Below are 15072 nucleotides of genomic sequence, written 5' to 3' on the forward strand. Positions count from 1 at the left end.
AGATTCCTTAATTTTTTTTAATACGAATGACCTACCTTGTGGCTTTTGTTTTTCTAATTCATGGTCCTTTAATCTAAGCAACCAGGTATGAAAAAAATTTAATCTTCTTTTTTGTTGTCGTTCCTTATCAATTGTACGCACACTACAATTCCTTCTCAACTTCGAATTCTATTATCATTGATATATTTATTTTTCATATTGGCCTACATAGAGCTCCGTTTACTATTCATCATCTTCAATTTCTTGAATTATCAAAGTTACCAGGTACCAACATGTTGCTAAAAAAACTATTAATTTTTTTTTATCAAATTGACCTACTAAGTCCTCTGTTTTAGGGTTAGTTTTCGGATACCTGTAACAACTGAGCTCATGAATTTAGAAGACACAGTAGCGAATCAGTCGTTTACAACATATACAATTGAAGATATTGATGCAAATGCTTCTTAGGAATCAACGTTTGAATTTGAGAAAATACATGATGATAGTGTGAATCTTGCATGTGACGAAGATGAAGCTAAGGATCTAAGCATTATGGGTAAGGTTTTCAATACACCTAAGGATGCATATACATTTTATAACCAATATGCTTTTCTACATGGATTCGGTATACGTGTTCATTGGAGCTTTAAAAATAAGACCACAAATGAGCCTTATCGGAAGACATATGTATGTAATAAACAAGGCTTTAAAAGTTTAAAGGGTAATACTATATGTGGAGGCACTAAGAAGCGTCGTAGAGATTTGAGGACAGGATGTCAAGCAATGCTCCGGATTTCAAAAGGAAAATATGGAGAATGGTTTGTGGATGTGTTTAATGACAAACATAATCATGAGTTAAGTATTACACCTACCAAAGTGATGAAACATCGTTCTCATGGGAAGATCCACCGTTCAATGGCGTGCAAGTCTCTTATGGTGGAACTTGGTCAATCAGGGTTAAGGCCTTGTCAGATCAAAAAGGCTGTCAATGTAATGAAAACTCCATATGATGTTGATGTTACCTTAAATCAATGCGCCGATGTTTTATCCGAGCAACAAAAACAGTAAAAAGGTAAAGAGTTTTATGGGTTGATCAAACATTTCCAAGATAAATCACTAGTAGATAGTAACCAATATTTTGCCGTGGATTTGTTTGATGATGGGTCTCCTAGAAATGTTTTTTGGGCTGATGGAAGATCACGAGATGCATATACTAAATTCGGGGATGTCGTTGTGTTTGATGTCACATACATAACAAACAAGTTTAAGATGCCATTTGCTCCATTTATTGGTGTGAATCATCATAGTCAGTCTATATTGTTTGGTGGTGCATTGCTAGAAAATGAAAAGGAAGAAACGTTTTGTTGGCTATTTGAACATTTCTTAAAGTGTATGTTTAGCAAGTATCCAGTGGCATTGATAACAGACCAGGATAAAGCTATGGGTAATGCAATCAAGAAAGTGTTCCCAAACACTCGACATCGCTTCTGTACATGGCACATTAAGAAGCATGAATTGGAACATCTCCGACCACTTGTAGCCTGTTATAATGATTTTAGAGAATCTTATAAACAGTGGGTCAAGAGTGATACAATTAAAGAATTTGAAAGAAATTGAGACATTATATGTGATAAGTATAACATCGAAACTAACAGTTGGATAGCCGAAATGTATAACCAACGAACACACTGGGCCAAAGCCTTCTTAAAAGATTTTTTCTTTGCTGGCATGACTACAAGTGGAAGAAGCGAGAGCATTCATTCATTTTTTGATGGATTTGTTAATTCCAAGACCATGTTGAATGAATTTGTACTCCAATATGATAAAGCAGTCGTCTCTCGAAGGGTTGTCGATGAAGATGAAGACTTCAAGACTATGAACTCCAGTCCGGTGCTTTCTTCTGTTCATCCGATAGAAGAAAAAGCAGGTCAGTTTTATACAAAAAAAATGTTTGAGGTTTTCAAAAAAGAATGGATAGAAGCTAATTGTAATTTAACCCATGAGACTTTAAGTAAAACCTCAGAAGAAATAAAATATAGGGTTGGGCCACTTAATATTGAGAAAAGACATTGGAGAACTGTTAGCTTTCATTTTATGGATCATGTGAATGTCACGTGTTCATGTGCTAAGTATGAAACATATGGGATATTATGCAAGCATAGCCTCTACGTGATGAAGAAAAGACACGTTGAAACCCTTCCTAATCACTATATTTTACCAAGGTGGACACTTAGTGTTAGGTACAAGGTGGGTAATAGCAACATTAGACTCGATGAAATGAATAGTGAAAATGGAGTTAGTGCCTTAACTTTATGGCGTGTTCGTTTAAACTGTGACAAAGCAATCGAACAAGTAAGCGACTCCCCTACAGAGATAGACAAATTCAATAGTTTTGTAATAAAGTTTTTAGAAGATCAAAGGATTCGAAAAAATTCTAAAGAATTTGAGACTGTGTCTCTAGATCCATACAGGGGAATTTCTCAAATAGATATGACACCTCAGTTATTTGTTCGAGATCCTGTTGCTCCGAAAAATACGAAAGGGCGTCCAAAAAATGAAACTCGAATTAAGTCTTCTTTGGAGAACATGAAGAAAAAGAGAACATGCTCTTACTGCCAAACACTAGGTCATTATGCCACTGGTTGTCCAAAAAGAAAGGTAATTGTAATATTTATTTGATTCTTCATGATTTTTGCTATCATACTTATATTAACTATTATCATTATACTAACTATTATCAGGTGGATGAATCTGTAGTAGAAAAACAGTGATCATATGTGTAATCAGGTGGATGGTTTATTTTTCTTGTCTACATGTGTTGCTGGGTGCTGTTGTGATCAATGTGTCCTTCGTGCATCTTGTGTTTGGTTTCTGCTCGTTATAGATGCATAACTTTACCTCATAAACAATTATTTGTTTTTTAAGAAAAATCTTACATAATTGTTTGGTTAATTTATGCAACTTAAGATATATATTAAGAAGTTGAAAGCTTTTAGAAACATGAAATTTTAATGAGTGAATGCACCTGAGACTTCACTTTAATGGTTCTATTTTTATTTGTTGATGTAAATATAGATTAAATTATTAAAGTTATTGTATCTGATTGTTTCTTATATGTTGGTATTTTTTAACTTTGTAAATACTTCAAGAAAATTACACCATAGTGCGTAGGGATAGAAATATATAAAAAAAAAAAAAAAACTAATCACATTTATATGCTTAAAAGATGTTATAGCATAGCTTATTGGTAAAAGAATATCAGTACACATAATTAACTTAATTGATCAGTAGGATGTCTAAAATACACTCTTTGAATGTATATACTTAAAAAAGGTACTTTCAAAGTCGCAATATTACATTTGACTTAGATGTGTATTTATGTGTGCTTTTAATCGTATTTAAGGAATCAATTTGCAGGGGATGTGTTGCTACTTTGGGTAAAAAACAAATGTAAGTAGGTTGTTATTACGGGTAATAAGTTATAAGTACGTCGCTATAATAAGTAAATTTCAGTAGTAGCAAACTTTCAAAAATCGATAAAACTATAAAACTGGAATATTTGAATTTATATCTCAACTCGTACAAGGAAGAATGTTATAGAATTTTACAAAACGAATACATAGATCTTTTTATTAGAACTAAATACAATATTCGGAGTTTATACTTTATACAATTCAAAACCCAGGGAAATTTACAAGAGAAGAAGCATCGGTAAAATTTTGTTTGCACTATCCCGAAAACTGAAAAGACCTCAACTTAAAAGATGAGCCACTAAAAAAATACTCAATTCAGCAAATGGTTTGAGGCATCCTAGATTCTTTCATTCTCTAATCTTTGTCTCTCGTTCTTGTATCAGGCCATTTGTCCGCTCAAGAAGCGTCTTTGACTGTCATAAAAATAGGCAAAGCTTTAAATTGAGCATATACATACAGCTAACATATTGAAATATTTATTGTGTACTTTTAGTCTTCGTATTTTTATAGCTTATTTCTTATAAAAGAATGATAGTTGATAAAAATAGGCAAAGTTTTAAATTGAGCATATACATACAGCTAACATATTGAAATATTTATTGTGTACTTTTAGTCTTCGTATTTTTATAGCTTATTTCTTATAAAAGAATGATAGTTTCAACTGCAAGCACCTTAAATAAATAATAAACTTCTAACATTGTGTATTTTTAGAGGTTTATTTCATTTAGGCATTCCATCAAACACCTATTAAGCATTCCAATTAGCAAGAATTTATGAGATATATATTATCACTTACCTGTTGCCATTGTACACAAAATTCAATCTAATACAACTTTCTACAAATTAAAAAGAAATTTAGCATGTTATTGCAACTATTTGCAATTTATTCAAACCACAACTATGTTAAACAATAATAACAAGTTGCCCACTGATACATGAAAGAATAAAAGTCAAAATCAAATGGCAAAGAAACGGATTGGGGACCCACGTCTTGTCTTCCAACATTCTAAACCCAAGGAAAGGAAGAAAGATATGATGAAATCATTCAGCTTTAGGGGAAAACTTAGTAGAACAAAATAAAAATCAAATTGAAAATGAAAAAATCAATGCTAGGATTTGATTTGCTTATATACCAAGAAAAAAAACTGTTCTTTAGGATTCCAATATAAGAAGAGAAAAAAGGGATGTGGGTTGTATAGGACGACGATAGAATTAGTCGAGCCTACAATTAGTCGTGCCCACCCATATGGTTCTTGAGGAAGAAGCGGAGGATTCAGAGTCGTGTGATAATAGTAGCAACAACGAATAAATCCATAGAGAAGAGCAACAAGTAAGAATCGATAATAAATGAAAATTTGGGGTTCGGTAAGGAACAAGGAAATCAGACAACGGGTATACATAAAACGGCATAGTATCATAGGTTCCACACCTAAGGTTAAATGTATTACAGCCTCATACTCACTTTACCCATATATATATATATATATATATATATATATATATATATATATATATAGTAGAACAAGTATCACAAGAAGAACAAAACAAAAGTATTTAGATTTTAGACACTACAGTCAAACCTAGACAGTTATGTAATCATATCTGGGATAAATATAGCCTGATCAACTATATTTATTTGAGATACGACCAACATGTGTTTGGGAGTGAGGGTGGTGTTGCAACAAGTATAAAATTTACCAACTTTATATACAAAGGAACACTAGATCCAAACATAAATTTTAAAATACTATAGGAGTATTTTATGATACTATACAATAACAACAAGCCTAAAAACTTATCATCTTCCAATACCAAGAAACTCTAGAATCAAACATACAATTAAAATACTATAGGAGTATTTTAAGGTACTATAATAAGTTATGTGAAAACTAAAAGTCCTTTACTGGCAGGTCTATAATTGTGGAGTGTACGCTCCCAGAGTTATATATAAGTAAGATTTAATAGACTCAGAATTTGTGATCTTCGCTCTACTTACTGTTCCTTGTTTGGTTGTGGTCTTAGAGTAGGATCACTTATTCGAAGGTATATTCGATCTTGGTTATATACAATTTGTATACACTGCGTGATTATAGGAGGACCCGGTAAGGATCACCCGTAAAAATAAAAATGTTTTATTTATCTCATAGATTCTTTAGACACCCCTGTTCTTGCATAAACGACACACGTAGACATCGCAAACAGCCAACAGAGGAGTCGAGAAGAACCAGAAGGAGTACAGGAGGAGGATTTCGAGAGAGAATCAGAAAGAGACAAGCGCTCGCAAGACATGCGAGGTGGCTGAGCACCGTATGCGTCACACTAATAAATAAGAAACTAATATAACCTAGTGATTCAGTGATTACACTAACTACACTATATGTTAGATTTATAACGTCTTCCGTCACAACTAATAACTGCAAATCAAGTCATGGAATTTTAGTGAGGGTGGTCACTATTAAAAATTCATAAGTTTATTTTCACATAGACTTCTGTTATGAATTGTTTACAAAAACACTTTCGGAGCATGATACACATAAAACTATGATAACCTAGTTCTTATGACATTCAATTTATAACCACTACCAATACCTTACCAAACTTTCATCTTTAAACTCTGTGACAGAAAGATACCGTCTTGTAGATATATCAAACGTAAGCACAACAAGACAACAGATCCACCACCGCCGCCACCACCACAGTACGATCCTGCTGTCTTTCAGGCTGCTGTAACAGCCGCAGTGACAGCCGCCATGACTCAAATCCATGCAAGTGGTACTAGTGGGGCGGGTAGTGGTGCTAATAATTCGAACCACAGAGAAAGCCACGGACTCCCAAGGGAGTGTTCGTACAAAGACTTCATGAACTGTAAACCCAAATCCTTTAATGAAAGCGGGGAGTCATTACTCTAATGCAATGGTTCGAGAAAATGAATTCGAATTTTGAAATATGTGCGTGCCCATAAGGGAGCAAAGGGAAGTTTGCTGCGTGCACCTTCTCTGACAGGGCTCTTACATGGTGGAATGGTCATGTCAAGTCACTGACCCTTGCAGTGGCTAACTCAATGGGCTAGCAGAACTTAAAAGCCATGATGATGGAAGAGTACTTCCCGAGGGGCGAAGTACAAAAGCTAGAACAAGAGCTCTGGAGTCTGACGATAAAATACTCCGACATTGCTGCTTACACAACCAGACTCAGAGACCTAGCTACTTGTTGGATTAGGTGTCTAAGCCTATAACTATAAATGGTATGTACTTGCCCTGAGAGTAGTATGGTCCATTTGGGTTGCCATCACTAGAACAATCTGATAGGGTGGATATTTGAGAAAGAGGCTATTTATGATTTACTAATATATTATAAGTATAATATATTAATTGATAAATCATAATATTTAATTAGTATTGATCAAGAATTAATTTGAAATTAATTTAGTGATCAAAAGATACTAATTAAATTAACAGGGACTGATTATGTAAATCAGTGACATATATATTGTTTGGGATATTGATCCATGATGGGCTAAGTTTATGTAAGTATCCATGAAGAGTTAGCCCACATGAGATATGGATCATAACCTAAGTGTATGGATTAGGGTTTCTCCATGACTCTTGGAATCCTACATTATATATGTGTCATCCCTTAGCTAAAATCGACCCTAAGAGAGTTCTAGGAAGAGAGATAACCGATTTTAGAGTGTCTAGCCTCTCTCTCAAAGTCCTCCTTTATTCATGGTGTTTGTGAACTATTTGAGGCCTCACACTTGAGGTGCTAAGCTCTTGAAAAGCCAAAACTACAAGCTACAATAAAGAGGTATTGTTTTAACTTAACTTTATGATTCATGTATCAAAATTGTATGCTAGTTGTAGGCTTCATGCTTTGGAATTTAATTGCATGTATAAATAGAGAAAACATAGATCAAAAGCTATTAGGGTTTTATGTGCACCATAGGAGTGTTATAGTACACAAAACCCAACAGTGGTATCAAGGCCTAGGGTAGTTTTCAGTTATATAGTTGCATTGTTCATTGTTCAAAGTTGAAGCAAAATGAAAATAGCTTTCTTCCAGACTGAACTCATCGAGTCCATTGATGAACTCAACGAGTCCAAAGCCTGGCTCGATGAGTTGCACTGGCAGATGGCAGATTTTTGGGTTTTTTGGCCTGGATTGGATTGGAATCACTACCACAAACCGTTTTGTATCAAAAAATCTGTTTTTTCTTATATGGTAGTGATTATACTCATCCATTCAAAAGATACTTGTCAAAGTTTTAACATAATTTTTGCTTTATATGATAAACAAAGTTACTTGTAAATTTTTTATTTAATATTATCTTGTTATATGAGTTTAGTTAGATCAATCATGAATTATATGATAATTTTATTTGTTGAAATTTATCTAAATGTTTTAATGACTTCCATAACTTGTCCTCACGTTATGAAACATGAAAAGAGTCTCATCCATTAAAATAACATTAAACTCATAAGTTATGGAAATGAAAATTTTTCAAGAGTTACAAAACTTGCCCTCAAGTTTTGGTATTTCAAAAAATGTCAAATTATGAAAACATTAAGTCTTGTAATTGAAAGGTTTCAAAAGATGCAACTCTTGGTTCCATAACTAAAAAATTAATTAAATTGTTTTAATTTTGAATTTTTAATAACCTAGATGCTTTGAATAGTTCAATTACCCTTTATGAACTTTATTAAATTGATTAAAGTATTTAATTAAAAGAGAATTAATAATTCCATAATGATATGGTTTAAGTTTAATTAAATTAAGAGTATAATTTAAGTCAGTCTTACTGTTAGTAGGCCTCATTCACGAAGCCATTCTATAAGGGGTATAAGGTTACTACCTATAAAATGGTGGTTTAATGGGTGTCCACTCTCATCCACCGCCTCCTTGACTGGTGGAGGGTCGTTACCCGAATGGGTAGGATTGGACATTAATTCTCATTAAAAGTATAATGAAAATATCAAGTAACTAAACACTTATAAATTCCCAATCTTAGTTACTTAGGAAAAATGTGAATTTGGTTCTAACCCATGAAAATACACTTTGCACCTTGTTAAGTCGTTAGTGGAGCGTGTGTGGTTAACCGGCACACTAATCTGGGACTGACAGTGTGTGGCAAAGGGTAGCTTGGTGTTAATCATGGATCAATGGAGCGTGTGTGGTTAACCGGCACATTGATTGGATGGTTTGTAACATTAAGTGTACCAAGCTAATTTGCATGGTTATTCACACCTTGTTTGTGGTCCTCGACATCCCAACCACAAACTTGAAGGGCATAATCGAGATTTAAACATGCCATTGAAAAGTTCAATGAATCTGAAAGAATCAATGAATTTCAATTCATTTTAAGCCTAAAATTCATTTTCATATTTCATGGTGGAAATTGGTAAATCGTCATTTACCTACCTTCAAATATTTTACAATTGGATTACGGCATCCCTCTTTCGAATAGTAAAATATTGTGTTGGGTCCTAGCCTTAATATTTAATGTTGGGTGTTATATTAAGGACTTAAATCAACTAACTTGAATTTCTCCCATGTAGATGTCTGGTTCAGACAACTATGGTGTTCCCGAATCTTTTGGAAAAATCTTTCCACATGAAGATGATATTCCTCAATATCATACTTCACTTCCTCCACCTCCTCCAATAATTCCCCTAACCCACAAATTCAAAGAATTGAAAAGTTCAAGGTCACTCAAGCCCTATTGTCGAGCAAACACCAAGATGGAAGGTATGTGTGTGCACATGTCTTGGAGATGAAGTCACACATTGACAGGCTAGGAATGTTAGGAGTCCATATGTCAAGGAAGTTGACTGTTGACTTGGTTCTTCAATCACTTCCTAATTCATATGGTGACTTCATTAAAGATTACTATATGACAGACCGCGACATGTCCCTTATCGATCTTACCTATTTGCTAATTGATGTTGAATCAACAATGATTTGGTGCACTGGTAATGCAAATTTGATAGGAAGATCTACTTCCCAAACCTCCATGGACATTGAAAATGGAAACATTGGAAGTCCAGAAAAGATTTCTCTTTCCAAGGGAAAGGGAAAGGCTAAGTCTAAGATTGTCCCGTGTACCATTCCAAAAGAATATGTTTGTTTCTATTGCCAAGAAAATGAGCATTGGAAGCGAAGCTGCCCTGACTACCTGAGAGATCTAAGAGATAGTGGAATCAAATTGTATGGTTCTACTTCAAGTAAGCTCATTATAACTCTATTAAGTTCCCATTTATTGATTCTTATTACATGATGTAAAGTTACATTTTGATTTTTTGCAGAATCAAAGAGAAAGGAATCTTGAAAGAAGAGTAAGCTGATTCTGATCGCGAAGAGATGGATTTCGATCACATAGTTCGATGCTCAGAATTTTGAGTTGCTGCTTAGGAGTTATGATAAATTGATTAGAAATATGTAGCAACATAGTTTTCATATGTATTTGAATTATAAGGACAAGTTTTTTTCATTTTATAAATAAATAAAAATTTGATTTTATCTTATTTATATTTCCTCGTAATGGAATTTGTGAAAATTGATGTTTGTATGTTTCTATTTTTAGCAATATGGATTGATTCTTTCGTTTGTGGTAGTGTCTAAATTTACCAAATAAGAAAAGATTCTCATCACCTAAGTTTCAATTGGATAGAAACTTGGAATCATGCAACTTGTATTGCATGATGAATGAGAACCTTTATCTTTGGGAAATTAAGACTAATTCCTTGTTCACATGTATATGTGAGTCAAGTGAAGGACTAGGGGATCGGGTATACTTGGTTGTGCGCTGGTCAGGTCCACCACAAAGAACGATAAGACTATTCGTCATGATTTACTAAAGTTTAGTAAATATAGTTATTCTTACAAGATTAAGTATAATTCTGAATCATTGGAAAAGTTTCAACGTATAGCAGAACGAATAAGAAGAATCAATTAGGCAGAAAGATAAAAGTTTCTCCAATCTGAAAGGAAGGGAGAGTACTTTAGTATCGTGTTTTATGATCATCCTTATGATTATGGAACCATATCACAATTAATCCTCTAAGGACATATTAGTGCACTTTTATGGCAAAGAAGAGGAATCACGAATTGTTGAAATGGTTAAATCAATTAAGGAGAGTCATACTTCGTTCAAAAAACAAGTCTTAGAGTCATATTCCAAAATTGTAACTTAAGTGACATAATCTTAAGAAAGTTTTATAACACTTATTAAATGTAGAGTAAAATGTTTTCTACTCTTGTACATTTGGAATTGGTAAGTTGTGATGTTTTGGATAAACCAAAGATCAACTAAGACCGATTGTCAGAAGTGTTTGTCTTGATAAGAAACCACAATAACTCTTGAATATTTGTTGTCAAGTAATGTTTCTTGACAAAGAGAATCTTATATGTCAAGAGGCCAGTGGGAGTCTTAAAGATCTTGAAAAGTTGCAAGAACAAATCAAGAATAAAACTATTGTTTGTCGCTAGCACACGACTTGAGGTTCGTAACCTATCGTGTTGACATATTTTATTTTTGTGCTCATTCCAATTGGTTGAATATGCATGTGAGTTCTATGAGTACTCAATTGTTTGCATAAAAACTTGTAAGCAATGGTAGGCTCTCATGCTGCCAGGTGGCAAGAAATTAAGATTGAACAAGTTCAGTCCATATGAGTTTGGATTTGTCACTAACCTTGTCTTGTGATTATGGTTATGAAAAATTCACATGGATAGGAACACATGCACCATAAAATCTAAGTGTCATAAGGTTTCTCTCCAATACATGAAAATGATTGTGAGGAAACGCTTTCACTAAGTAGATTTTAAGGAGATAGCATTTGTGATATTTGCATTCTCAAATTCGATGATGATTACAGCATCCCTCTTCATAGTTCGAATTATGAGAAATGGCGAATTGTTTGAACATTTGGAACTTATTGCTGTAAGTTCTGAATTGTTTAGACACACATATGAGCTTTCTGATAAAAGGTGTATGAGCTTAGATAAAGGGTTATCAAAGCATCTCGTGTCAGAAATCTGAACTTTGGTAAGAAAGTCAATAAGTATTGATTTCTAGAAGTCCAGCTGATTTCTGGATACATGTAAAAGCTAGTGGGATCATAAGTGTTATGATAGTAAGATAATAATTATTATGCTAGTGGGAGCATAATTATTATGGTAAGTGCTGCGATTTAGCAATGTTAATTATAGAAAACAAAGGTTTCAATTCGCAAAGTTGCAGGGTTTGAAATGTTGTTTTGCTATAATTAAGGGAGAGCAACTTATACTTCATTTCAATTCTAAAAGTTTAGATTGAGAATTTAATCAAATTTAGTCAAAAACATATATGAATGTTATGTTGAAAAGATTCGACATAAGGAAATTCTATATATGGAAATGTTATAGCAAGAGACTGGTAAGTATCAGACCTTTATGTAAGACATTATGAATCCTGTCCCATATGCTTCGGATATAGGATCAATTACATGTGCTATATTATTCTCCTGTTCTAATTTTCCAAGTGCCTAGGGCATTAAGATGGAAAAAGGACTAGAACTGGATATGACTAAAGTTATTAAAGAACTGTCAAGGACGATCTGAGGTTCGCTAAGGATTGGTGGCTTAAGGACAGTTGGAAGTATAGTAATGAATGGACCATATTGATATGATTTTGAATAGATAGGATTCTATTAAGAATGGATAGTCATATGGAAATTATGGAAAAGGTTCCATAATAGGAGTTGGATATCAAAAATCTATGAGTTAGTTAGAAACTTTTATGCAAGAAGGATGTTCAAAGGAATGTGCTTTGAATATGAGACTTCGTATCTATGGATTTGTCTTGTAACAATCTCCAATGGAAAGTTTTGTAATTGAAAAAGTCTCTGTGACTTGTAAAAATAGTCATTACAAAAGGTTCACTGCATATAAGCTTAGAATCTAACAGATTACAGTAAGTGGCAAGGACTTGGTGTTCCTAAACTCACAATAAGGATTGGGAATTATGAAATGAATGTCATTGGAAATGTTTACAATTGGCCTATTTCAAAAAGTAAGGACCATAGGTAAACATAGTGTGCATGCTTTGAGCATGGGATGACTATTGTTTCAATTCAAGTATTAAGTTGATTAAATCGAAACATTATACAATGAATAATGTGTAATCAATATGGTGATTAAATAAAAAGGTGTTTTATTTATATTCAAAAGTTTTAAGACTATATTGGATTCGATTATTCTTGTGTTTCACTTTTCATGTTTTGACTTCTCGAGTAACTAGGTTATTCAAACTATCCACATTCGATCATACTTTGGAAGTAGGTATTGAAGCTAGACTATCATGAATGGGTCTGTAGATTGTCTAAAGGCGTTTAGACATAGCACAAGTTTGTTGTATTGTTCATGAGTACTCATGTAATAAGATTTGAGTATTGGATTAAACCTACGCTGATTTGAATCACTTCATGAATTTTATCACGGGTGATCATGATACGATAATATCTTATATTCTTGAAACCAAGACATATGAGTTGTAGTTTACAAGTCGGTTACACATTGACATATGTAAACACACTAGTAACTTGGTGTTATAAAACATATTATTGTGTGTGATTTGATTAGTAAGTACAAGCAAGCATTTGAGTCGAAGTTTATCCATTCCTTTTACCCAATGTGGGATAAAACCGATATTTGTGGGCCCCTCGATGATTTAGTGATGACAACCCTAAGCGCTTGGCCAAGCCTGGACTAATTCGATTTGTTCAATTAGTCAGTCGTCATAAATCCGAAATTGGGAAACAACACATGAACAGAGAGAATGATTATAATCCATGTCTCACTTCATACGATATCTAGAATGGAGGAATATATTATCCATTATCTAATAGACGCGTCATTGACTAGGTCAGAGTTCGACATCGGCTTTTGAGAGCTACAGTTGCTAGCCGGGATTTTGGAGTCGTAATTGCAATAATAGTTATTAGACTTTTCCAACTGGGAGACTATTGGATTAGGTGTCTAAGCCCATAACTATAATTGGTATGTACTTGACCTGAGAGTAGTATGGTCCATTTGGGTTGCCTTCACCAGAACAATCTGATAGGATGGATATTTGAGAAAGAGGCTATTTATGATTTACTAATATATTATAAGTATAATATATTAATTAAGAAATCATAATATTTAATTATTATTGATCTAGAATTAATTTGGAATTAATTTAGTGATCAAAAGAGACTAACTAAATTAACGACGACTGATTATGTAAATCAGTGACATATATATTGTTTGGGCTACTGATCCATGATGGGATAAATTTATGTAAGTATCCATGAAGAGTTAGCCCACATGAGATATGGATCATAACCTAAGTGTATGGATTAGGGTTTACCCATGACTCTTGGAATCCTACACTATATATCTGTCATCCCTTAGCTAAAATTGGCCCTAAGAGAGTTCTAGGAAGAGAGATAACCGATTTTAGAGTGTCTAGCCTCTCTCTCAAAGTCCTCCTTTGTTCATGGTGTTTGTGAACCATTTTAGGCATCACACTTGAGTTGATAAGCTCTTGAAAGGGCAAAACTACAAGCTACAATAAAGTGGTATTCTTTTAACTTGACTTTATGATACATGTATCAAAATTGTATGCTAGTTGTAGGCTTCATACTTTGGAATTTAATTGCATGTATAACTAGAGAAAACATAGATCCAAAGCTATTAGGGTTTTGTGTGCACCATAGGAGTGCTATAGTACACAAAACCCAACACTATTCTGTGTCCCAGGATGGTCACTCCGGAAAGTTAGAAAGTGGAGAGATACATATGGGGACTAACTCCCCCGATCTAAGGGAACGTTATAGCTGCACAACCACTTAACTTTGACAGTGCCAAACGTCTAGCACAAACACTCGTAGATCATGGGGTCCGCCAAGGTGTGATGACCCCCGTTCCTGAACCAACAAAAGGGGTCGACCTTAAGCGAAAGTCTGAGAGTAAGAAAAAGGGACAGCCAACTCAAGAGCCCTCGAAGAAACAACAAATTGTTGATGTTCATGCTGCCACAACAACTACCACACCAACACCAGTGAGACAATATGTTGGGATTCGCCCAAAATGCAACAAGTGCAACTTCCATCACTATGGAGCCTGCCGAGAGTTACACTGCAAAAATTGCAAAAGGAAGGGGCACACTGCCCGTTTCTGCAGGGCATCGACACAACCAATCTACCAGGTCCCCGACATTGGAATAAGCCAGACCTGTTATGGGTGTGGCGAAACTGGAAACTTCAGGAGGGATTGTCCAATAACAAGGAACTCTGGCGGGGATGGAAGAGTGTTGATGATCACCGTAGGAGAGACCCCCCGGAATCACCTGTGAACAGCGGTACGTTTTCCCAATAAAAATATTTAAAGCTTAAACTTTTAATAAATAATTATAAATTACTCTCTCATCCGAACAAAACACATCAATCATATAAAAACAAAGGGTCCTTGCAGGTGAGATATGATGGCTTAGTGTATAAATTAGGGCCATATATAATTGAGATTTTAAAGGCTTAGAGTGCGTGATTCCACCTTATTCCCTGTTCCTTGTCTGGTTGTGGATTTAGGCCAGAGTTACTCA

General features: G+C 34.3%; 1 pseudogene; it reads left to right on the forward strand.

Moving 5' to 3' along the window:
- The first annotated feature begins 507 nt into the window (after nt 1-507).
- On the forward strand, nt 508-2750 carry LOC145106625 (protein FAR1-RELATED SEQUENCE 5-like; annotated as a pseudogene).
- Nucleotides 2751-15072: the final 12322 nt, after the last annotated feature.

This window comes from Lactuca virosa, chromosome 4 (genome assembly GCF_052849685.1).
Source record: "Lactuca virosa cultivar CGN04683 chromosome 4, Lactuca_virosa_CGN04683_v6, whole genome shotgun sequence".
Lineage (NCBI taxonomy): Eukaryota > Viridiplantae > Streptophyta > Magnoliopsida > Asterales > Asteraceae > Lactuca > Lactuca virosa.